Below are 12,004 nucleotides of genomic sequence, written 5' to 3'. Positions count from 1 at the left end.
TGTGTTTAGGTCTCTATGCCTGCTCCCCAGAAGAAGATGATAAAAGCTATGTCCCAAAGTGTGGAACAACTCACTCTACTCTGTCCATTCCCCTAATCTATTCCAGTATTCATGGTGCTCGGTCTTTTAGCTCATTGGGAGGGGAGAGGATTTGAGAGATCGATCAGTCGAGTGAATTACCCCAGTAGCAAACCCCATGTGAATACAAATTGGGGAAAGAAAGGATTGGGAGATAATTTAAAAGGTATGTTTCATCCTGTGCCCCAACAACGTAATGCATGAGGTTTGGTTGGTGTTTAGAGAAAAAAAGAATGTTCATTTTAGAACTTTCTTCACAGTATGGCTAAGAAGTGGTAGAAGATTTACAAGATATTGCTGGTATTTCCCTCAGGTGAGGAAGAGGGGACTGAATGAGAAGGGAAAAGAAAAAAAGGGTAATTTCTTCTTGTCACTCTCCCCTGCACCCCCAGATGTTATCATATTCAATAGGAAACATGAAAAAAAATTAAAGCTATCCAACTAGAACTAAGATAAGTGGAATTTTAGCTCATAGCCAAAAGTCTGAAGGTTAGATATACAGCTCCTTACCCCCTACAGGGGGAAAGGCAGGAAGAGAAAAGTGGCTCTTCACTGAGTAGAGGGCTGAATGTGACTCAATTTGCTGCTCCCCTTCTTGGCTCTGTTTTCAGGATCCCACAGACTGCCTCCCTGCCTGACAAGCAGACTCCAGCACCTGGCGGGGGTAAGAGAAGACAAGAGAGAAAACAAGGGAGACGGAGAAAGAGAAAAACATCAACAGCCATGTTGCCAAACTAAGTCTATGACATGAAGGAAGGAAACTAATACCTAACCAAGATAGACTGGAATAAACAAAAGATTACGTCAAAACAAAATAGGCCTCCTCCCCTTTGACACACTAACTAAATCCAGTAACCATTATAAAAGAAATCTAACTATATTACGACTACATTAGAGCTTTTCATTCCAGAAGTTACGGTGACTCTCCATGACTAAAATTTCAGAGTGTTTTATTTCAAGTGAATATGTTAAAGTATTTGGACAGTCAATTGTTAAAGAAATCGTTTTTTTCTTTTTAAAAAGACCTTACAACTATCCGATGCTATGAAATGAGATCTAAAGTAAATAACATTTACATTTTAATGGTTACAGTTAAAAATTAAATCATCCATAAATATAATCAAAATATCAAGCCCACAAAAGGAAAACCTTCCATATTAGGCTGCCCATGCAGTTTCAATACAGACTTCAAATTTAACCCAACTCCACAAAGATGTGGGAACAATTCCTGTAATTAATAAGAAAACGGCACAAGCAAAGAATTTACATCGAGGTTACATTCAACACGGTTACTATAATAATCCCACTCACAGAAGAGAATTAACGCCCCATCTCTATCCGTAAACACAAATGGGAGAAAATACAGGGGATGACAAATCTATCAGCGATAAGGAAAAATTAGTAAGGCAAATCTGAAGTAATTATCCCCTAACTACTTTGGATTTATTGCGGGGGGGGGGAAGATCTGCATCACGGTCAAATGCTGTTAAAAAAAATCAAACGAGACAAGCAATTACTGTCACCCATCTTATTCAGAGGGCTTTCAAAAGAAAAAGAGGAATGGCTGTCACTCTTCTAAAAATGTACACGTAAGGAGGAAAGCGTGGAATTAAAACAGAATAACTGCGGGACCAATACCAGCCCCTCCCGCCTCGGTCACACACCACAGGAATCTGTCTGATGGCAGCAGTGGAGGCAGAGATCACCACGCTGCCGAAGACAGGTTTGCGCCACGCGTGTGTGGCTCCGACGCGCATCCCCAGGGTCACCACACCCCCTCGCCGAGGGGAGACCACACTGCACCCCGCCCGAGGCCGCCGCCTCCCTCCAGCCTCCCGCACCCACCGGCATCCTCAGCCCCTCCCGGAGCAGAATCCCAGCCCAGGGTCCGCCGAGCGCCCCGCCGTCCCCGGCTCTGAGGCGACCACCGGCCTCCCCAAGCCCCGGGCCCCAGCCGCGCACGGCCCCGTCCTCTCCCGGGCCCGGCCCCGCTCGTCTGGAGCCCGTTCCGCCCAACTCGGCCGCCACGGGCGGCTGGGGTCGGGCGCGCCTCCGCCTCTCGCCACGACCCCCGCGGAGGGAACGCGAGGGTCCCGCTCACCTGGCTGGGGCGACTCCTCCCTGGCTCTCGGCCGGCGGCGCCCGGCTGGGGCCTCCGAGGGCGGCGCGGGCGGGCGGCCGGGCGGGCAGTAAGTCCGAGGAGAGGAGGGGGATGGGGTCGGGAGGCCGGGAGCCGCCTCCTTTCTCCGCCGCCGCCGCCACGGCTCCCACAGCCTGGCCCGGCGCCCTCGCCCACTCGCCCCCTTTCTCACAGCCGCGCGGTCGGTCTGGCTCTCCCTCACCCCACACACCCCCACACACACCTACACACACACTCACACTCACCCCCCCCACACCCACGCACACCCGACTGCTCCTCACTCCCTCACACTCCCTCACTCGCCTGGCGTGCGCGCGCGCGACCCCGCTCTCACACAGCGCGCGCGACGCCGGCGGAGACCGCCCCGCGCTCCCCCAGACCTAGGCGAAGCGCGCCGTCCGCCCGCGCGCCGAGGACCCGCGCGCCGAGGACCCGTGCGCGCCGAGGACCCGTGCGCGCCCCGGCCCCGCCCTCCAGGCGCGGCGGCGCTGCGAGGGCCGGCCGAGCAAAGGGCCGGGCCAGCCAGCCGGCCAAACCTGGCCAAGCGGATCTGACACCTGCGTCGGGACCCGACCCCCAGGCGTCCCGTCTCCGCACGCAACCCTCGCGGCCTCTGGGGTCGAGGAGAGGCGATGGGGGCGCGCGCGAGAAGGAAAAGGGGAGCGCGAGAGCGCTTCGAGGACGCGCTTTCCCCACCCGCCCCCAAACCGTCCTCACTGAGAAAGGGAAACGGGTGGAGGGGCGAGGTTTGTTCCCAACTCGAAACCGCGTGGTGAATCCCTTCCTTTGTACACCCTCCCCGCCCTCACCGTCCCTCTTCCAGCCCCATTCACCCACACTCTGAACCCTGACGCGAGCCCACCGAGTCTCCCAGGCGCAGTGTGCGGAGTGCGTGTCCGCGCCTCCGCGTCTCCCGCCCGTCCCCGCCCACCTCCCGCGCCGCCCTGAGGACCGCCTCCCCCTCGAGTACCCTCAAACCGTAGTCTTCCCTCCGGAGGCAAAGGTTTGGGGGACAAAGACCGTAAACACCCATAAGGTCCTTGTCCCTGTACAGAGTAAGGACAATGCCTCTGTAGGTAGTGAGGCCAATTTTTAAACATCATGTATTCTCCAGGCTTTAGGCAGATTTTAAGATACAGGCGGGGCACCGTGGTACAGCCAGCTCTGCCGCTTGGAAACCAGTGTAAACCTTGTCACTTGTTAATTAACCTAGTTACTTAACTAACTCTGATCCTTTGTTATGAAAAGAGTATATCCCAAGGTTGCTGTGTGAATGAAATGTGATAATAGACTTACGAGCATTTTGTAAATTTCCAAACTGTGTAAAATGAATGTTTTACACTTTTTTTCATTTACACTTTAGGGTGTTTCTTCTCAGTATGGCTGAGAAGGGGTAGAAGATTTTTTAAGATGTTGCTGGTAATTTCCCTCTAGTGAGGAAGGTTGAAAAACTCCTCCACAAAGGAGGGTAAGAATATGAATAGGTCGGAAACAACCTAAATATCCATCCACAAATGAATGGGTAATGATGTGGTGTGTATATACAATGGAATATTACTCAGCCATAAAAAAGAATGACATGATGCTGTTTGTAGCAACATGGATGGCCCTAGAGATTATCCATAAAGCCAGACAGAGAAAGACAAATACCAAGTGATGTCCTATGTGGAATCTAAAATACGACACAAAGGAACTAACTTATCTACAGAACAGAAACAGACTCACAGACAGAGAACAGACTTCAGGGAGGGGGGTTGGGGGAGGGATGGAGTGGGAGTTTGGGATTAGCAGGTGCATTCTATATAACAGAATATCCAAACAACAAGGTCCTACTGTATTGCACAATGAACTGTATTCAATATCCTGTGATAAACCATACTTTATATGGAAGATTCATTTCCAAATAACCTTAGTCAGTTATTACACCAGATATCCCAGATGTTAGAGAGTATGTCCTAACACGTTTGCCTTCTTGCAGATCACAACCCCTTCTCAGTCCCCTCAGCCAACAAATTCTTTTCAGCATTCCTTTCCCAATCTTTAGGGTCTGCTTTTTTTTTTTTTTTTTTTTTTTTTGCTGATTTACCTCAGGGGGACTTGAGAGTACCATAACTGAGAAATGTAGTTAGGGTGTTAACTAAGTGTTTACTGCATGTTTTGACACAGAGTAACCTAGGATGGTGAACTATTTTCACGAAAGATACGTTTAGAGGTACAAAAGTGTTATATGATATACTACCTTCAGAAGAAAGGGGGTAAAAGTCTACAGAACTAAAATGTTGCTATTTACTCCACTCTGATACTATCTCCTGGAACATGAAGTACTTCCCTTCAATCTAAAGAGGAAAAGAGGAGAATCATTTTGTGATCAAAGAAAGCTTGATCACAGAGATATGAACACAATGAGAATCTGACGCAAAATACATAGGGAAATTGGCACAGAGAAAAGGTCGCGGGCATGCCCAGCAGAGGATCCCAATTCACAGTAACCATGCACTGCCCAAGAAAACCAGGTTGCATAGGTGAAACTGTGGATAGGGAGTATGAGACTATTAACTAACAGGCCACTTGTCTGTTAAGAAAAATGCTGTCGTTCAGGGCTTCCCTGGTGGCGCAGTGGTTGAGAGTCTGCCTGCCGATGCAGGGTACACGGGTTCGTGCCCTGGTCCGGGAAGATCTCACAGGCCGCGGAGCGGCTGGGCCCGTGAGCCATGGCCGCTGAGCCTGTGCGTCCGGAGCCTGTGCTCCGCAACGGGAGAGGCCACAACAGTGAGAGGCAAAAAAAAAAAAAAATGCTGTCATTCAATATACTGTCACTATGTGCCAGACACAGCCTAAGAAATTCATAACACACACAACAACTTTGCTTTTCACTTAATCTAGTCAGGGAAATAAACCCAGAAGTATATTTTTAAAAACAAACCCAGAAGTATATTTTTAAAACCAAAGCCAATGATATGTCACTCTATAAGATAATCTTTACATGAATAATGATCAAATTCATACTTCCTATTTTTGTATGAAGTAATGAGGGAGCAGAAATTGTTTTTAGCATTTCCGGAAAGGCTCAGTTTCTTAGATTCAACCATAATCTTTGTGTTTTCACGGTAGTTATGTCTGGTCAGGTATGGACTCACAACTCCTTTTGGTGGCAATGTAACTTATCTTGGTTTAATCATGCACCACTCATTTTTAACCCATAAATTGATACTCTTCAGGAGGGGGTGGGTTGAATCCCTTGAGAAGACATATTATAAGTAACCTCACATCTCTGGAGTCAGATAAATCTGATTTATCTGATTTGAAATCCCAGCTTTATTTGCTGGTGTCATGGGATTGTTGCCTCTATCAGCCTCAGTTTTCTCATCAACAAAATGAAGATTAACTATTTCACTGAACTATAAGGATTAATGAGGTAACTTAAATATAATGCACTACATATGAAGCGTGCAATAAATATTAGCTATTATTACACAAGACTGATGTTCCCCCAAGCTGAAGGGACCGAGGATTAGACAAGAGGTGCTGGAATTATCCATGTATATCTATATCAGCCAGAAAGCATAATTCACTTATTATCTAGACTTTGGGTCAAGCAAAAACTTTAAGTACCCCATAGACACCATCTGGTGCAAATCTTTCTCTCCTGGGGTTAATGACAAACAAACAAGCTGGGGTTTGATCAAAACTAAGGCCTAAAGTAGTGAAGAGAAAAACTGTAAACAGGAATGAATCCAGAATTATTCTCAGTACCTAAAATAGTGTACATCACTGGGTATCTAACGTGATTCCTGTGGGTGGAGAAAAGGTAGTGGGTGTCCTATATCAGAGCGTACACTAGCAAATAAGGAACAGTAGAAGCAGCTGCAGGAGATGTAGCTCTCCCTGTGCTTCCTCTCCCAGAGCCAGCCGGCTAGAACCAGCCTGGCGGCAACAGTCTTCAGTTAGAATAGCTAAACCCTGATCTAGCCTTTCTCCACCCACATCCCTCCTCCTTTCCCTCCACTCCATTTGTGCACAGTAAGCTGAGTGCCTCTCTAACTATGCTAAGAAAATACAGATGCCAGACACAAAGGAGGATGGGGTGGGGAAAGGGAGGAAAGACGGTACAGATTGGCTGCATCAGAGAAAGAAAAAGTGTAAAGGAAAAAAATGACTTAGAGAGGTGATGTAGGTTTTTCCCCTTAGAAAGAGAGGTGATGTAGGTTTTTCCCCTTCCTTTAATTGTATCTGGCTACTATTTCTTTTTATCTGTGACACAGGAATAAACCAGGATGTTTAAAATGCAGATTCCTTGGCCTTCACCCCGACCTTCTGAATGAGCCCGGGTATCTGCATTTTTTGAGCCAAACAAAAAACTTACGGAATCAGCCAATAGTCTGCAAATTTAACAAGCTTACCAAGTTGAATCTTAGATACATGACAGCTTGAGAATAGTGTCTTAAAGAGATAACCATTTGTAAAATGTTCTTAATTTAAAGCACTCAGCATTTATAAACTCGATGTAAGCCTCAAGCAACCTCGAAATGTTGAGTAAATATTGTTAGTCTCTTCTGACAGAAGGGAAAATCAATGCAATGAGATAAAATCATTGGTGGCAATTCCGAGTCTCCTGATTCCCTATCCACTGGAGTATCATAAAAGTATTTCAGTCTGGTTAGAACAGAAGAAGAGAGAATGGACTAAGCAAAGGTGGAAAGGCAGCAGCATGTTCTCTTTTAAAGAATAGAGGAAGCCTCAAATAATAGGGGAAAAAAGAAAACAAGAACCCTCCACTAGGTGCAGGGAGACACCGGATTGAATTTGTTGACATTTCAACCATAGAAATGATGGTATCAAACCACGTATGGGCTGTAGGATCCGCCACACACCTATGTCACCAGCAGCACCTTGAATGATTTACAGATTGAATGGATGAATGAATGAATGCGTTCTGAGATCATCCTACTGACCTGCCACCATCGTGACTGTCCTGGTCCAGTTTGCTATCTTTTGCACATCGAAAAAGTTAGACTAGGGAGTTCTGTTCATTAATCTAAGTTCATGTATTTATCCTTGATGCAAAGAAACAGAACAATTTATATCTGTTGTGTCCAAATCCTTATCTACTCTATTTCTACATTTTGTTTCTCAATCATTTTTGCTCTCTTGGGTTACAAACCCATTTTGATCATCAAGTTAGATTTGTTTCATCTTCCTTGCTCTTCTATTTAACCCTTCTTCCATCGACTCGACCTGACTCCCCCAAACTAACTGTTTCCTTGATTTTCTGGTCTCTCTCTCTCTCAGTGCCTTTCAGTTTGGGATTCATCCTAGCAGCATGAGGAGACAGTGAAGAGAAAGAAAACAACGAGTGACACGGTGGAATTACTAGGCAAATCTCTCGAAATATCCAAGTTCCAAACCTTCTGGCTACTTTCCCAAAACTTTTCTGGACAACTAGGGCAGACAACGGAGACCAAGATAGAGGATCTATAACACTGGCTTGCTTAGTAAATAAATGGTGAATGAGGAAATAGCCATAGAAATATCTGAAACGTATATAGTTCTGTATCTGTCCCCAGTCTCATAATAAACCTAATATGTCTTAGAACATGTTTAATCCTCCTAATAACCCTACTGCGCTTGAGTTATCTCCTTTTTACAAATGAGCAAACTGAGGAACAGAGACGTTGAGTAACTTTTTCAAACTCACACAGCTAGCAAGTGCCAAAACCGTGATTTGAATCCAAGCATCAAAGTACATACTCTTAACCAACTCTTTATAATCCCTCAAAGGCTACACAATTGATTTTGTCGGCCATTTCTTCCCACTACTTAGTATGTAAAGTTTGATTTGGATATTGATGCCTGCTATTTTGGCTTATGTCTCTAACATCATATACAAACATTTGATAAATAATGGTTTTATATATATATATATGGAATATATATATATTTGGAATTTGTCACAAAGGATCTCATAGTCCATTCCTCAACCGTACATATAAAGAGTCAACCAAAAAATTATTACTAATGTTATTCTCCAAATACATATAGATTCCATCGTAATCAACAAAGAACAAATCCACTTAAGTCATAGATGGATTTGCTAAAGTCGTAGAAGCTTTTTATCATTAAGCTTTTTCTCCAACTTCCGTTACTAAAAATAAAAACTGCTATTTTTGTGGGGAACTGAAATGTTTGGCGCTTCAAAGAGGGACCCACTGATATGTTGGGGCAAAAAGGGTTTAGCAGAAAGTCAGCGTTTAAAAGACAAACCAGGGTTTAGTGCCTGACCGAGGGGGCAAAAGTAGGTCAGTGTCCCTGGCAGTCACAGCTGGGAAAGAGTGATGTCACCCAAGTAGTGGGGTGGGGGGTAGGGGAGGTGGGATTTAAGGTGGGGAAGTGGAGAGACCCTTTGCAGGGGGGACTGTGGGGATGGGAGGGGAGGAATTTACAGAGGCATACTTAAGGCAGCCTTTTATAGGCTAATGGCAGAAACAGCTGAAGCACCGCTTCCTCCGCCCTCTTCCCTCTTCCCAGGCTGCTTTCTCCCAGGCCTCATTCCCTACCTCATATCAACATCAGACCCCTCTGCTGGAGACAAAGACACCAGAGGAGGGAATGAGGAAAAAGACAAGCCTGAAAAGGAATAATTTCCATAAAGGAGAGAGTGCTGAGGAGAGAAGTGAAGTGAATTTTAATCAAAACCAGGGAAACATGATGGGAAAGAAGAAAAAAAAAGGAGAGAGGCAGATGAAAAAAATAGTGGAAAGGGAGGAAAAGACGGCTGAATGAACCAAAAAACGTATTAGTGCATGGAGCAAAGTTAGTATACTGGAAATACAATTATAATAACTTCTAAGGTTTTAAAAATGAAGCAAGCAAAGAGCTGAGGAAGACACCATAATGGTTGCAATTTGAAACCATCCAAAATATGTAGTGTGTTTGCAACAAAGCGAAACTGGGATGGTCCCAACTGGGACTTCCCTCCCCAGTCCACATCCAAGTTCAAAGTTATGCTGCCTCCGTGTTTATCGGTCAGTCGAGATCTAGAAGTTCTCGTGACTAATTTAAATATCTCATTGCAGGTGTAGGTAGTGCCTGTTAAATTGTTAATAATCATAGTAGTAACAATAACCACCTTTGGAATGTGGAAACTGTATTTCAACACCCCTGCTTTTGAAATGTCATGCATTTCACGTACTGTTTTAATCACTTAAACATTTTAAAGAATTAAAATTCAATTAATCTCTGATCAAAACTGAGTGTCTTTCCATTATGTCCAATAGCGCTCCTGTCTAACAACAGCACCCAAAAATCCTTTCTCATTTAAGAGCTACTAATGTTTCTTTCTGGATAACTGTTAAGTTTTAAAATATCCCCTGGTGTAAGCAAAATATACGTGTAATAAATATGCCACGATGAACTGTGTCTAGAAAGAAATAAGGGAGAAAAGCTAGGAAATATCTCACCAAGGCACCAGAAGTAAGGAGATATATATATATAATTATATATATATATAATATATATATAAAATATATATATAGTGCCTGCATCTGGAAGAATGTTGCTTTTCTTTCTCTTCCTTTCAAATTTCTTCCTTTTCTAAGGAAGGAATTTTTATCGCTTATTTTCTGTTTTCTCATTCATTTCCCCTTTCTCCAAGTCTTTTTTTTTTTCTCTTCTTGCAACAGCTTCTCTATTTCCATCTCAGGTTGCCCCCATATTTCCTTCTGACTTTGTTGTGTCTTAGCTTAGTCGGCCAGACTTCCACTAAACTCTCAGAGCTGGCATCAGAACAGCGCATTTGGCAAAAAGTCAGTCACACATACCACACAACCACAAACAAGCACTCTGACTGCAAAATCCTTTCAACAATACATTCCTGTTTCTTGCAGTCAGCGGTTCCCATAGACCCACGATCTGAAATAAGCAACGCATACATTCACATACAGTCTGCACGCACATGGCCTCTGCAGTCAGCTCACAAAGACACAACATCTGCAGAAAGGTCTTGCAGGCGGCATATACAGGCAGCACATTCTCCGCCCCTTTCCTAGCTCTTCCTGACTGGCTCTTTCTCCCAGCCGCCTCCTCCCCTCACGCTGCCTGGCAATGTCTCCCCTCCTTTTCCGGCAGTTCTCAGTGCAGTGCCATCCATCACTCTCCCAACAGATCCTCGGGCAAAGCAATTGTTTCTTGAAGCTCTCTTTTCCCCTGACTGGGAATTTGCTCTTGCAAAAGGACTGTCAGAACAGAATCTCCTTCTGGAACACGATACTGTGGCCTGGTCCCTAGTGCGCTAACTTGTTTCTACAGATTTTAATTTTGCCATGGAAGGCTTCAGGAGAAGGAAAAAGAGGAGAAAGAAAACAGAAAGAAAGAAAAGGAAAGGAGAGAGAAAGCCCCGGGAGACATTTCAACGAAGACAACTTTAACAAAAGCGGAGAAACAGATTTAGGAGGGGAAAGCAGTGGAGAGACAAAACGGAGGTGTGAAAGTAAAGGGAGAAACTAAGAAAAAAGATAAAAGTATGAAAGATTTGGTATAACAGTTTATTGAGCTTTTTGTTACCCACTACATTACCAAGGTGACCGTAGAAGTAGGACAGAAGATTCTTATAAAGAGGTCAATAGGTGAATCAGAGACAAAGAGAATAATCTCCTGATGAGATTGCATCATTTGAAATTTCTGAAAAAGACAAAACAGACAACAATCACAAATATCTGCCACAAGGAAAATTTAAATTGCTATTTTGAAGGATTTAGTGACACTTGGAAAGAAAGCACATTTGAATTTTAGTTAAAACAACAGATGATGTCCCAATTTTTGAGATATATTAAAAATGTGAAATTCAAATTTATTTGACCATCCCACATTTTATCTGGCAATCCTATTCTCAGAGGATTCTGACCCACGCTCAATTTGAGAAATACTGGTGAGAAGTAAGAAGGCCTACCTTTAGTAAGAACACCTGGAGGTGTTTGCAGATCCTTATCTCTACCCCACAATCATACCAAACTGAAATCCCTAAGAAGAAGCTGAAGAATCTTCATTGTGATGATATACATTGGTTTGTTTTGATGCACTAAAGTTTGATAATCACTGATTTCCTCACAATTCATTCATGGAGCCCTCCCTAAATCTTAATAAATGCTGTTCCGTTAACTAAACCAGGGGGCCATTAGACTGAATGGCCACTGAATAGGCTTTAAGCTACATCCCATCAATAATTTCCTTGTTTCTCCCCTTTCCCTATGAAAGTCTCTCCCCAGCTCCCATCGGTGGAAAGCTGCCCAATTAGAACTGATTTTAGTTCACATAAACTCTTAAAGTTTTAATATGCCTCTTTTCAACTGTTCTGTTGTCAGAAGAAGGAACCAAAGGAGCCCCCCAGGGACCCCTCCCAGGAGAAATGAGGAACCAGGTGGACGTATCCATGTAGCCCCTTTAACTCACTGCTTCTCTGTGTCTGCTTCTCTGTGTCCAAGTCCCTCTTGGATCCTCGTGTTATGAGCTGTCAGACTTTATCTGAGTTCTTCCAGACTGGGTCCGGAAACCAGCCAGAGTCCAACTTAAAAACCGGACTGGGTCGGGGATTGGACTGGGTCTGACCTAAACTGGACTAGGTCCAGTGTGAGGCTTCAGGTGAGTAAAATTTTAAGACTGAACAAGTATATTAATCTCACCACAGATAATCTTGAATTACAGTGGACACAGTGGGGAACTTTTAACCTAAATCCAGTCAAGAGGTGCCCTAGAGAACAGGGCACTTCTCTCACTATAAAGAGTAGAAAGAAA

At 44.4% G+C, this 12,004-nt stretch overlaps 1 protein-coding gene across 8 annotated transcripts in view; it reads right to left on the bottom strand.

Annotated features, from left to right (window-relative positions):
* Positions 1 to 11,777, bottom strand: part of RIMKLB (ribosomal modification protein rimK like family member B) — a 53,255-nt gene extending 41,478 nt beyond the window's left edge. For 5 of the 8 annotated variants that reach the window (XM_067695650.1, XM_067695652.1, XM_067695653.1 and 2 more), the window contains exon 1: positions 11,663 to 11,777. The gene's annotated coding sequence lies outside the window, so the exon portion shown is untranslated. Of the gene's footprint in view, positions 1 to 588; positions 734 to 2,179; positions 2,433 to 10,789; positions 10,895 to 11,662 lie in introns of those variants that run through there. The other 3 variants (XM_067695657.1, XM_067695658.1, XM_067695656.1) reach the window with 3 other exon arrangements.
* Between the last annotated feature and the right edge of the window lie 227 nt (positions 11,778 to 12,004).

The sequence above is a fragment of the Pseudorca crassidens genome, chromosome 11 (genome assembly GCF_039906515.1).
Source record: "Pseudorca crassidens isolate mPseCra1 chromosome 11, mPseCra1.hap1, whole genome shotgun sequence".
NCBI classification, from domain to species: domain Eukaryota; kingdom Metazoa; phylum Chordata; class Mammalia; order Artiodactyla; family Delphinidae; genus Pseudorca; species Pseudorca crassidens.
Note: the sequence above shows the minus strand (reverse complement) of the source record. Positions and strands in the feature narration are given on the sequence as shown.